The following is an 11,090-nucleotide window of genomic DNA, read 5'->3' on the forward strand; positions in this document are numbered from 1 at the left end:
TAGTCTGCATTGGTCCAAGTCAGGCACCTGACTTGACGATTGAACGCCAATAAGAGACGGCTAATTTTGTTTTGCAAGCATGAGTGTTCATTTGTAACGCACTAGAGCTGTACTATTATGTTTGTGGGACCTGTCACCAGGCTGTTACGCTGAGGCAGGGACCCACGCAGTTTCTGTTGGTGTGTGTCTGTGTCTCATGTTAAGGAGGGCAGCCTCGGCGTAGCATTGAATTTTGAAAAGTTTGCGCACAGGTGAGAAACGTGAGGGTGTTTGTTGTCATGAGTAGGAAGGTATTTCATAGACCCGGCCCTGAGTAATAAGTTCCGGTGCTAAGCACCGGAAAGCTCCGGCACAAATTAAGCACTGCTTGTTCCATTGTATTCAGTGATTTAATTGGAAAAATAGAAGTGCAGGTACTCTGTAGCATAGTACCTGCTTGTTTCTGAGAAGTGCCGCTACTCTCTAATTAAAAGTATTACGTCGCTCTTGAAAGTGCAGCTAGTCTCCATCTCTAAATAAAAAACTGCTGGTACTCTGTACCGGCCCATTTAACCCGTTTACCGTGGCGAACATTCCGCCGCAGTGCTGTTGTTCTATTAGGTGGGCGGGGCTGCGTCGGCAAACGGTCGTGCACAGCACCAGGGAGGTAGTGCCGACGCGATCACGGAACAGGTTAAAGCACTGATTGTACTTACTTTCATGAATTCCAACATGGGTATGTGTTTCACAATTTATTTTTTTGTCCTCATAACACCTTATGCCCACAGAATCCGGTATCAACATCCAATAACTGGGAACGCACAAAATAACAGGGGTGGTTCCTCCATAATGGTGGAGGAGCACTGCCGCAGCTAAAAGACAAAAAATAAAATGATAATAAAAGCAGTTTATCATTTTATTTTTGCCTGTCTGACCGCTGATGACACGTCTTTAGCGGGATGGGCCAGGCAATTCTGTGTAACAGGCACGGCAGGACGAGGAGTGATGCAGACTTTTAAGTGCGCATGTGAGTTTGACCGGCCAAACAGACATGCATATTTAGGTTTCTCCAACTCAGCTGTGTTACGCACAGGGTTGGAGAGGCCACCAGGCACTGTCTGAGTGGCAACCAGACAGCTCAGACCAATCTTCGCGCAACTCTCATGCAGAGAGAAGTGCCTGGATGAGCCTGCGCAGAATGCAGCTGGAATCGAGGATCAGCAGAGAGGAGCAAGGCGGTAGCCGTCGTAGCGGTGGGTAAGTTCAATTTTAAAACTTTTAATTATGTCTTCCATTTTGATTGTTTTCATTCCCCTGCCTCACTACTAAGCAATACGAGCAGCCGCCTATGCAAAATAACATCCACATGAGATACCATTTGGCCTATCAGCGTTTCCTTCAATACTTTTGAGGAGTCTAGTTCTCTCACCCACAAGCCTTGGGCGATGGCCATGACCTGTTGAGAAGGTCATAGTATAACCATCAGACTGTTTACCTAGTCTCAGCTTTTGCCAGAATTCATAGGGTTCCCAAGAAGCTCTGATTTTGGATTGTATTGGCCCTGACAGGCTATAGTACAGAACATCCTAGATTGTTCTTGTCATAGACACCCGTTTGGGGGAAGCTTAAGTCTGATTCTTTTGAAAGATTTTGGTAACCCAAATTTATACATTATTATTATTATTATTAAGAGTTTTATATAGCACTGGCCAGACCCGAGGGTATCGGAGCACTTCACAACAGATTTAAAGCAGAAATCACATAAAAACAAGCATTTGCAATGCAATAGGTCTTACATTAGGAAAGTGTGAGCTATTGGTATTGTAAATGACACATTTTTTAAATATGTGTTGGCTTTGAAAATATATAAATTAATAACATCGTTATTCACAAAGCCAATAGCTTACACTTTCCTATTGCGAGTCCTATTGGCTATGGCAATGCTTGTTGGTAGCAAGCAAGGACAGTGCTGTTGTGCTGAGTGATGATATGGTTGGGCTGAGTGATGTGGTGGTGTTTTAGAGTTATGTGGTGATGTCCCAGAGTGATGTGGTGTCCCTGGGTGATGTGGTGGTGTCCCCGAGTGATGTGGTGGTGTCCCCGAGTGATGAGGGGGTGTTCCCAAGTGATGTGGTGGTGTTCCCAAGTGATGTGGTGGTGTCCCCGAGTGATGTGGTGGTGTCCCCGAGTGATGTGGTGGTGTCCCTGAGTGATGTGGTGGTGTCCCCAGAGTGATGTGGTGGTGTCCCTGAGTGATGTGGTGGTGTCCCCGAGTGATGTGGTGGTGTCCCCGAGTGCAGTGGTGGTGTCCCCGAGTGATGTGGTGGTGTCCCTAAGTGATGTGGTGGTGTCCCTGACTGATGTGGTGGTGCCCCTGAGTGGTGCCCCTGAGTGATGGGGTGGTGCCCTTGAGTGATGTGGTGGTGTTCCCAGAGTGATGTTGGGGTGTCCCCGAGTGATGTTGGGGTGTCCCCGAGTGATGTGGTGGTGTCCCCGAGTGATGTGGTGGTGTCCCTGAGTGATGTGGTGGTGCCACTGAGTGATGTGGTGGTGCCCCTGAGTGATGTGGTGGTGCCCCCGAGTGATGTGGTGGTGCCCCCGAGTGATGTGGTGGTGTCCCCGAGTGATGTGTTGGTGTCCCGCGTGATGTTGTGGTGTCCCAGAGTGATGTGGTGGTGTTCCTGAGTGATGTGGTGGTGTTCCTGAGTGATGTGGTGGTGTCCCGGAGTGATGTGTTGGTGTCCCTGAGTGATGTGGTGGTGCCTCTAAGTGATGTGGTGGTGTTCCTGAGTGATGGAGGGTGGAGTGATGGAGGGTGGAGTGATGGAGGGCGGAGTTAGAGGGCAGAGTTGGAGGGTGGAGTTGGAGGGTGGAGTTGGAGGGCAAAGTTGGAAAGTGGAGTTGGAGGGCGGGATTGGAGGGCGGAGTTGGAGGGTGGATGTTGAAGAGTGGAGTTGGAGTTGAAGGGTGGAGTTGGAGTTGGATTTGGAGGGTGGAGTTGGAGAGTGGAGTTGCAGGGTGGAGTTGAAGGATGGAGTTGGAGTTGCAGGGTGGAGTTGGAGGGTGGAGTTGTAGTTGGAGGGTGGAGTTGCAGGGTGGCGTTGCAGGGTGGAGTTGCAGGGTGGAGTTGGAGGGTGGATTTGCAGGGTGGAGTTGGAGGGTGGAGTTGGAGGGTGGAGTTGGCCGGTGGAGTTGGAGGGTGGAGTTGGAAGGTGGAGTTGCAGGGTGGAGTTGGAGGGTGGAGTTGGAGGGTGGAGTTGGAGGGAGAGCAAGGAGTAACAGAAAAAGACGTAGATAAAGGGGTTGGAGTAGAAAAAAAAATAACCCACGAGTGGTGCGCACGTAGAAAGTGTAAAAATATGAGTTAAAAACACCTGGCGACTGCTTATGTTTTTCAATATTCAGCATTGAAAGGGAAAGTAGGTTAGCGAGAGGGATGTTATGGGGAGAGTGAGGGAGAGCGCGAGAATGAGAGAGAACTACAGGGGAGGAATGGAGATAAAGAGAGCAAGGACTAACAGAAAGAGCGTGGGTGCGAGAGCGAGAAAGAGACGTGAGGAGAGGAGCTTTTAGTGAAGGGCAAAGGCCCACTGGTGAGCTTTAGCTAATGCATGGCGAGTGTAGGGCTAAAAGAACAAGATAGCGGTCCGGGAAGTGCATTCCTTTCAAGTCTGATGCGGGGAAGGCGGGGGAGCGGCAGCCTTTGAAGTCTGATGGGGGGGGCGGGGAGCAAATGGTGAGGCCGAGCGCGCGCTGGGGAAAGCAGTCCAGATGCCAGCTTCACAATTGAATGCTTCACATACACTAGCCATAATCCGCATTCCAAAGCCCTCTTGTTAGGCTTTCCTGGAGCCCCTACATAATTTCTCGCAGAAGCAATGCGCAAGCGCATTGGCTACAGTGAGACCTAACAACAAGAGATACAACACACATTACAACTAGTTTTCATATCCAGTACCCAAGAAATTAAGGTAACAACATTTTTCTTTCCAACTTCTTTGTTGCTTTTCGCCAAAATACATCATAATGTGTCCAGATAATCTGTTATACTTTGGCAATACTGCCACTTACTGATTACCAATGTATGTCCCTCATGCCAGACTGCACTGAACCAATAGGGAGAATCAGAACGAAAGTGAAAGTTTGACAGTCAGTTTCTGTTTGTGCGACGAATGGCCAACCCTCTCATTAAATCATTAAAGGAGTAGAGACTGATGACTGCAGCACAACAGGAAATGGCAGGACATCCTACAGAATGCAATAGGTATCTAGAAAAGGCGCGAAGGAAAGTGACCTGGAGAAAGGTAAAGTGGGACAAGGCAGTAAAGTGTCCCTTTTAAAAAGCGAAGCATGGCATAGTTTCGGGGAGACATTGCAAGCTAAAGTAAAGCTGCAACAGCAGCTGACAGGAGGAGGAGCAACAGCTAGTGTTATGCCCAAAAAAGCAAATGTTAAACAAAACACAAGCGCACAGCAACGGAAAAAACGAACCAAAAACATGTTAAAAAATGACAATGCCTTTTATTTTAGTTTTAGTTTTTAAAACATAAATAAAAGACATTGTCATTTACAATGCCAATAGCTTACAATGCTACTGCAGCTGTGTTGTAAAAACAACCCCCTCCAGGGATGGCCACCAGCACCAGAGCCTTGATAAATCTGGAAATTGTCCTGCGCCAGTGCCCTCGGTCTGCTTCAATGTACCACTCCGATCTCGTACCCGTGCGTAGTGTGGGGGTAGGTGGGGCAGCACTTGTCACTGTCCTATTGCAGCCTATTCCATATTCATGCAGGAGGGACTCCCTCTGCATGAGCAGGGCTCAGCGAGGCTGACAGGGAGCTACCAACCCACCCACGGGGAAGGTGGGACTGGGGGGAGATGGGCAGGGAGGGTGCAGAAGAGGCGGGTGGAGGAGCAGTCAGTAAGCTGGTAAGGTATGCCTCTGCACCGCTTGAGGTTAACAGCTGCGTAGAAGGTGGCTCGAGGGCACTTAGAAGTCACAGCAGACCATTTCATTACAGTTTTAAGTATTGCGACCCTATAAAAAGTAATGCGTAGTTCCTCCTCTGTTATTTTTCCAATTATAGACATTGTCAAATGTTGGGCTGATTACTTTTCATACATTCCTTTGCATTTAGTAGCTGCTAAAATGCGTATCGCTTACAAATAAATTGAGACAAGCACACGAAAACAGAAAAAAAACGCGAGAACAGTGGAGGGCGAGGGGGCAACGCAGGGGGCAGGATTACAAATGCCACGTGAGAGGGGAGCAATAGGAGAGCGGCGGAAGAAACAGAGGGCAGGGAATGCGTGGGGGGAAAGGGAGCAACACGGTGGGTGGAGTGCTGCTAAAAGTGACCACAGCTGTTGTGGCATGATGCCAGGAAAAGCCTATCTCGTGAGCGTTACTTCCATGGTCACTTGCTGTATGCAAGTATTGTATCCAAACCGCAATCCAGACATGGAGGCGGCATTATGGCCTTCCTTGAATATCGCTTCTATTCGAATTGATACTTTAAGCAGAATGAAGTCTATTCTTTTACAGACAACTGTGCCTTTAACGTCATCCAAAGAAACGTATGATCTGCAAGTGGCAAGGACATCGGCAGAGATACATTCCCTTTTATCGACAAATTGCCCCGTGCATTTCACAGAAATGTGAAGCCAAATTTTAAACATGTCTGATACCAGTGGCATCGCACATTTATTTAAGACAATTTTTTCGGGACGGTTGACACCATTTGAAACAGTTCTGGGCATCTTCCCGAATTTTGTCGATTCTGTCTTTGGCAGCCCACCTTTAATTTTGGGACTCGTAGCAGGAAGTTTATTTTTGTTCCTTCTGCTCTGATATGGCAAGCCAATCCACAGACAAGACTCCAGCAACGATGGAAGAAACGATCCTAGCAATACGATACCGAGACCGTATCACTAAGGTCCTCGGATTGGCCCGGCTAAGAGATCTGAGTACAACCTGGTTTCTTTCATTCAGACCGATCTGGCAGGATTGCATCTTACCTGTGCTTCGATGTCTGCTATGCGGAGAAGAATGCGTGTTGGACGTCTGTCTTACACTACCATCAGCAGTACCAATGGATATCGATACTTTGCTAGGTCCTGTAACGACTCATGCATCGTGTTGTCCCCAGCGGCTACCTATTCTGATGATGGCATTCGTTGAGACTTCACCACTACGAGTAGGTGGCGGTGAGGTACGAGAGGAAAGCAGCACCAAACAGCTACAACCTTCTGTGAGCATTGCTGATCCAAACATCGATGATAGCAATCACGCTCCAAACTGCACAATTGCAGCTTTTTCGAACTTGGTCAAATTTTCACCCGATGTCGTAGACCATTTTTTGCGAGTCTGTCTGATATGATGTTCTCTCCAGTCAACAAGAATAACTCCTAAAAAACAATGAGCACACAGCGTTCCCTGAACTCAGAAATCGGCCTTCAGTTTTGATAAACAAAGCTACTGAAAATATTTGAACTATTTTTTTCCCTGAAAGCGAAATAATGTTTTTCCATTTTCCAAAATATTTACATTTTTTTTTGGCACATGGTACTCTACTTAAAGTAGAACTATTCTTAGAGAACAGAGCTTCTATTTTAGCATACTAGAGACAATATTTTACCTCAGCCTCTAGCACATATACAGCATTTTATGTGATGGAATGGTCTCGACCTTTTCTGTATTCAGAGCTATTTCATGTGTAATTTTCGCAATTCATTCAGCTGATATATATATGCATTTACCTGAATGATGACACTGCTTGAAAAGCGTACAGTACCAACACTCATTTTCGTGTATTTACCATATACCATTTCAAATGCGAAATATGTATTTTGGGGTGGGTTGGAAAACACACATGCATCGTTATATGTTTACTATTACTTAGCTTTTTAGTAATGATGGACATTAATCCGTGGAGTGGGTGTTGTATTTCTATCTAGGACCCTAATTCGATATTCCCGATTCATGCCCTTATGTGGTTATAATTAATAATATCCTTATAAAGGCATAAGAATCATATCCATATTCAGTAATAGCCCAAGCAGTCCAAAGCACAGCACGGCTACTCCCATCGACTCCTAGAAAGTACAACACGTTCTTTAAACAAACCAAGCCTCCAGCAGCCCGGGAAATCCCCCCTGCTTTTGTTTTGATTTGAACAAGAACTCCTGGAGTCCAGAAAGAACTGTTAGTTCTTAGTGACGTCTTATGTCCAACCTTACGTCAAACTCGGCACCTTTCCGGTATAAATATACCAACAGTTGCCTTAAGCAAACACACAGTGGTTTGGAGCAGAGTGGCTATCTACTTGCCCGAGAGCCCAGCTGATGCGAGAGCCCACGGAAGCCGCCCCTCCCATTTTGACGCACTGAAAGAGACGCTGTCTTTTTCTTCAGCCGAGAAAATCCAGCTGCGGTGTTTCCAGCCACCCTTGCGGGTTGCTGGGAGATCGAGTCCTGAAGAAAGAGATACCAGACCTCCCACATTCTATTACCAAGGTACGGAGCTGACTAAACCCTTAAGAGAATTCTTGATTTAGATTCTTGGCAAAACAATCTTAACCAACTTAACGTAAACTGCTACTTACTTACTCCTTCCCAAGTATTAGGCTTAGGTCAGGTACACTGGGGTAGGCGTACTTAGAAGCACCAGTTGAGTACGTTAGTCAGTGTTTTTATGTATGTATATATTTTATCCATTTTAAAGTATCATATGGCTAAGAAACCATATCAATTCTTTTACAGTATTATTTCATAATACTACTTTTACTGTACGCACTTTACTTTATGACAAGTATTGCAATTGTGGCAATTCATTTCTCTTGCATGAGAAAGAAGACTGCTCAATAAATACCACCTTTTATTGAAAACCCCCGTCTCTCTATTTCTCTGCACTCTGGTGAAACTAAGTATGCACGGTTGACTGAGTGAAATAGCTGCCTATTGTTTTCACATGACTCTAGAGATACACTCTTTTCTGAGGGAGCAAAGTTGTCATGTTTGTATGGTTGTCAGAAGCGAATCCCTTCTTGTCTAAATCCGGAGAGTTAACTCTTTCCTGAACATTCGAGAAATTTTCTAGTGACCTCTGAGCTAGCTGGCAAAACTAATTAAGTCTAATATAGTCAGTAGAGACCTAGTTGACCTCAGTCCTACGTCTATACTGCTATTTATATTATTCCAATGCGCAGAGCCTATTGGGAATATAGGAACTACACTACAGGAGGAGAACCATTCTAGGACCACCTCATCCACACCTACTCTGTCTTGAAGAGCCTTGATGAGTAGATTGTGATCCACTGTGTCAAAGGCTGCCGATAGGTCTAAGAGGATGAGTAGGCAGCATTTGTCAGCATCGGGGGCTTTGTGGATGCCATCCACGATGTTAAGGATCGCGGTTTCAGTGCTACAGCCTTTCCTAAAGCCCGATTGGTGGTGATCTAGCAGGTTGATGTTGTCTGTGTGCTGCATCAGTTGTTTGAGAACTCACTTTTAAGGATTTTGGATAGGAAGAAAGGGTTTGAAACAGGTCTGAAGTTGTTCAGGTCGGTGTTGTCTAGGCCTGGCTTTTTCAATAGTGGCGTGACTTGGCCGACTTTAAGGCATTCTGGCCTGCTGCCGGTTTTCAAGGAGCTGTTTATGATTTCACTCCAGAGTGGGGCGAGTGATAATTTCAGCTTTTTGGACATTTGGGAGGGTATAGGGTCGAGGGAGTGGGATGTGGGCTTGGAGGAGGAGATTAGTTTAAGAATCTCAGCTTCAGGTACAAGGTCGAAGCATTTCCAGGCTTTCGAGGGGGGCTTGCTCGTGGTGGTTTAGATTGTTGGGGTTGGGTTTTTGCAGGAGGGGTAGAGGTTGGTGTCAAGAGAGAGTTCAATTTTAGTGATTTTGTCATTGAAGAAGTTGTCACACAGGATTTGGATGCCTGGACTGGGGTTGCAGAGGTCTTGGAAGTCTGTTGCCTGATGATGTTTAAGAGTTCTTTGGGCCTCTTTTTCGCGTTGTCCAGGGCAGTGCAGAAAAAGTTGTTTTTTTCATTGTTGATATGTTTTTTGTAATTCCTTCGGGTTCCTTTGAGTTGCTCGCAGAGGCTTGTAGAGGGATTGTTTCTCCATAAATGTTCTGTAGCTCTAAGTTGTCTCCTTTCAGCGTTAATGTCCTTGTTGAACCAGGATCTGGAAGGAATATTCCTGTTTTTTCCAGTTTCAGGGGGTCAAGTTGGTCTAAAATGCACGCCATGGTTGTGTTGTAGTTTGATGTGAGTTTTGTTGTGGAGAGACCATCAAGGGAGATGGGCAGGAGCGTGCTTATTTTTTCTTCTAGGTCGACCATGTTGATCTGAGATAGGTTTCTCGTCCATGTGGGAGGGTTGTGGATGGGAGGTTGATACATGATCCGTTGCGTGATGTGGAATAGAATTAAGTGGTGATCTGACCAGTCAACTGGTAGGATGTGATCTATTGTGATTGCTTCATGGTGGGCGATGATGGCATCCAGGATTGCCCCTTTGTTGTGTGTAACTTATGAGCAGTGCTGGGTAAGGTTGTTGGTTTGTAGTAGCTCGTTCAGGTTTTGTATAGTTGGGCTGTTTTTATCATTCTAATGCAAGTTGAGATCACCCAGAATTAGGTTGTTATTGTCTCGGAGTGCGCAGTGTGCAATCAGGTCTGACGTGTTCAGTGAACGTGGGGTTGTTGCCTGGGGGATGGTATAGGAGATGGCATTGTAATATTTTGTTGTTGCTTGTGTTGATGTTGGCGGTTAGACATTCAAAGGTGTTGTAGTTGAAGGTATCTATTTGGGACACAGACAGGTTGTTGTTGTGAACGATTGCTAAGCCCCCACCTGTTTGGTCTTTTTGGTCTTTGTTGATGATTGAGAAGCCTGGGGGTACGAGGGTGTCCAAGATTGGATGCGAGCAGTCATTAAACCAGGTCTCTGTGATGAAGGCTATGTCTATGTCATGGGTGAGGATGGATTCTGCCAGCTCTGTGGCATGTTTGGTGGCTGATATGCAGTTTATGAGCATGCAGTTAGTAGGTGGTGTCTCTGTTATTGTTTTTTTCTTTAAGGCTGCAGTGGGGTTGTTGATGAAGGAGGCTGGGGGGCTACAGGGTTTCGGAGTGGAGTGATCTCTTCTGAATCCAGTGATCACCTGAATCATGGATTGAGGAAGGGAAGCAGCGGGGGTGTCGTACGAGGAGGCCAGATCAGCCGCTTCACCCAAGGACATAGCCTCCATAGTTCTTTTGGGCCTCAGTGTATGACTCGAGGGGGAGGGTGAGGTCCCACTGGGTCGCGTAGCCTTGACGTGCCTTTGGTGTGTAGGGTTAGAGAAAGTGGGAGTACCGTGGTGGTTTTTGGAGGGATTGCGAAGCATAGCGAGGCTATTTAGTATATCATTGAAACCCTGTGTTATAATAGCTAATTGGCTTTCAAGCAGGGAGAGCCGGCGCCCGTCTCATCTTGGGTTAAGGTGGGTGAATTCTCGGCGGGGTCTTCCTGGAGGGGCAAATGCCTGATGATGTAGTGGTGCCTTCTGGTAGTTCTTGGGTTATCAGTGAGGGCTTTGGGGAGGGTCGTGGGCGTGGGATGCGGGGGGTTGTGATGTGGCAGCTGCTTTTGCAGGTGGGTATAGGAGGGTGGTTGGAAGTCTTCGCTAGAACAATGAGGGCGGACGGTGTTGCTGGAGGAGGGTTATGAGCAGGGGGCTGTTCGCGGGGCGAGCCGGTGGGGGCGTGGGGGTCTTGTTATTGGTGCCAGAGGTGCTAGTGGTGACACCAGTAGGAGAACAGGTGTTTATGATATCGGGTGCAGGAGTGGTGTGGGTGTTCCTCTGGGCGGGTTTGGATGTCGGTTGGGTGGTAAAGATGAGTATGAGCGGAGGCAATCCTAAGTGAGGGGAAAAGGGAATCAAATTCCTCAAGGTGTTCGTTATTGGCTTGGATCAGGACTGTGCCGCTGGAATAAATGGTCGCAGAGGTGTTTCCCATTCTCATCGAGCGGTTACGGATAGGGAATGAAAGTTTGCAGCTATGGATTGTATTCGTAGTTTTGGTAAATGTGGCGATGTGATCTGAGGGTGGAGATCCAC

The sequence above is a fragment of the Lissotriton vulgaris genome, chromosome 2_1 (assembly GCF_964263255.1).
Source record: "Lissotriton vulgaris chromosome 2_1, aLisVul1.2, whole genome shotgun sequence".
Lineage (NCBI taxonomy): Eukaryota > Metazoa > Chordata > Amphibia > Caudata > Salamandridae > Lissotriton > Lissotriton vulgaris.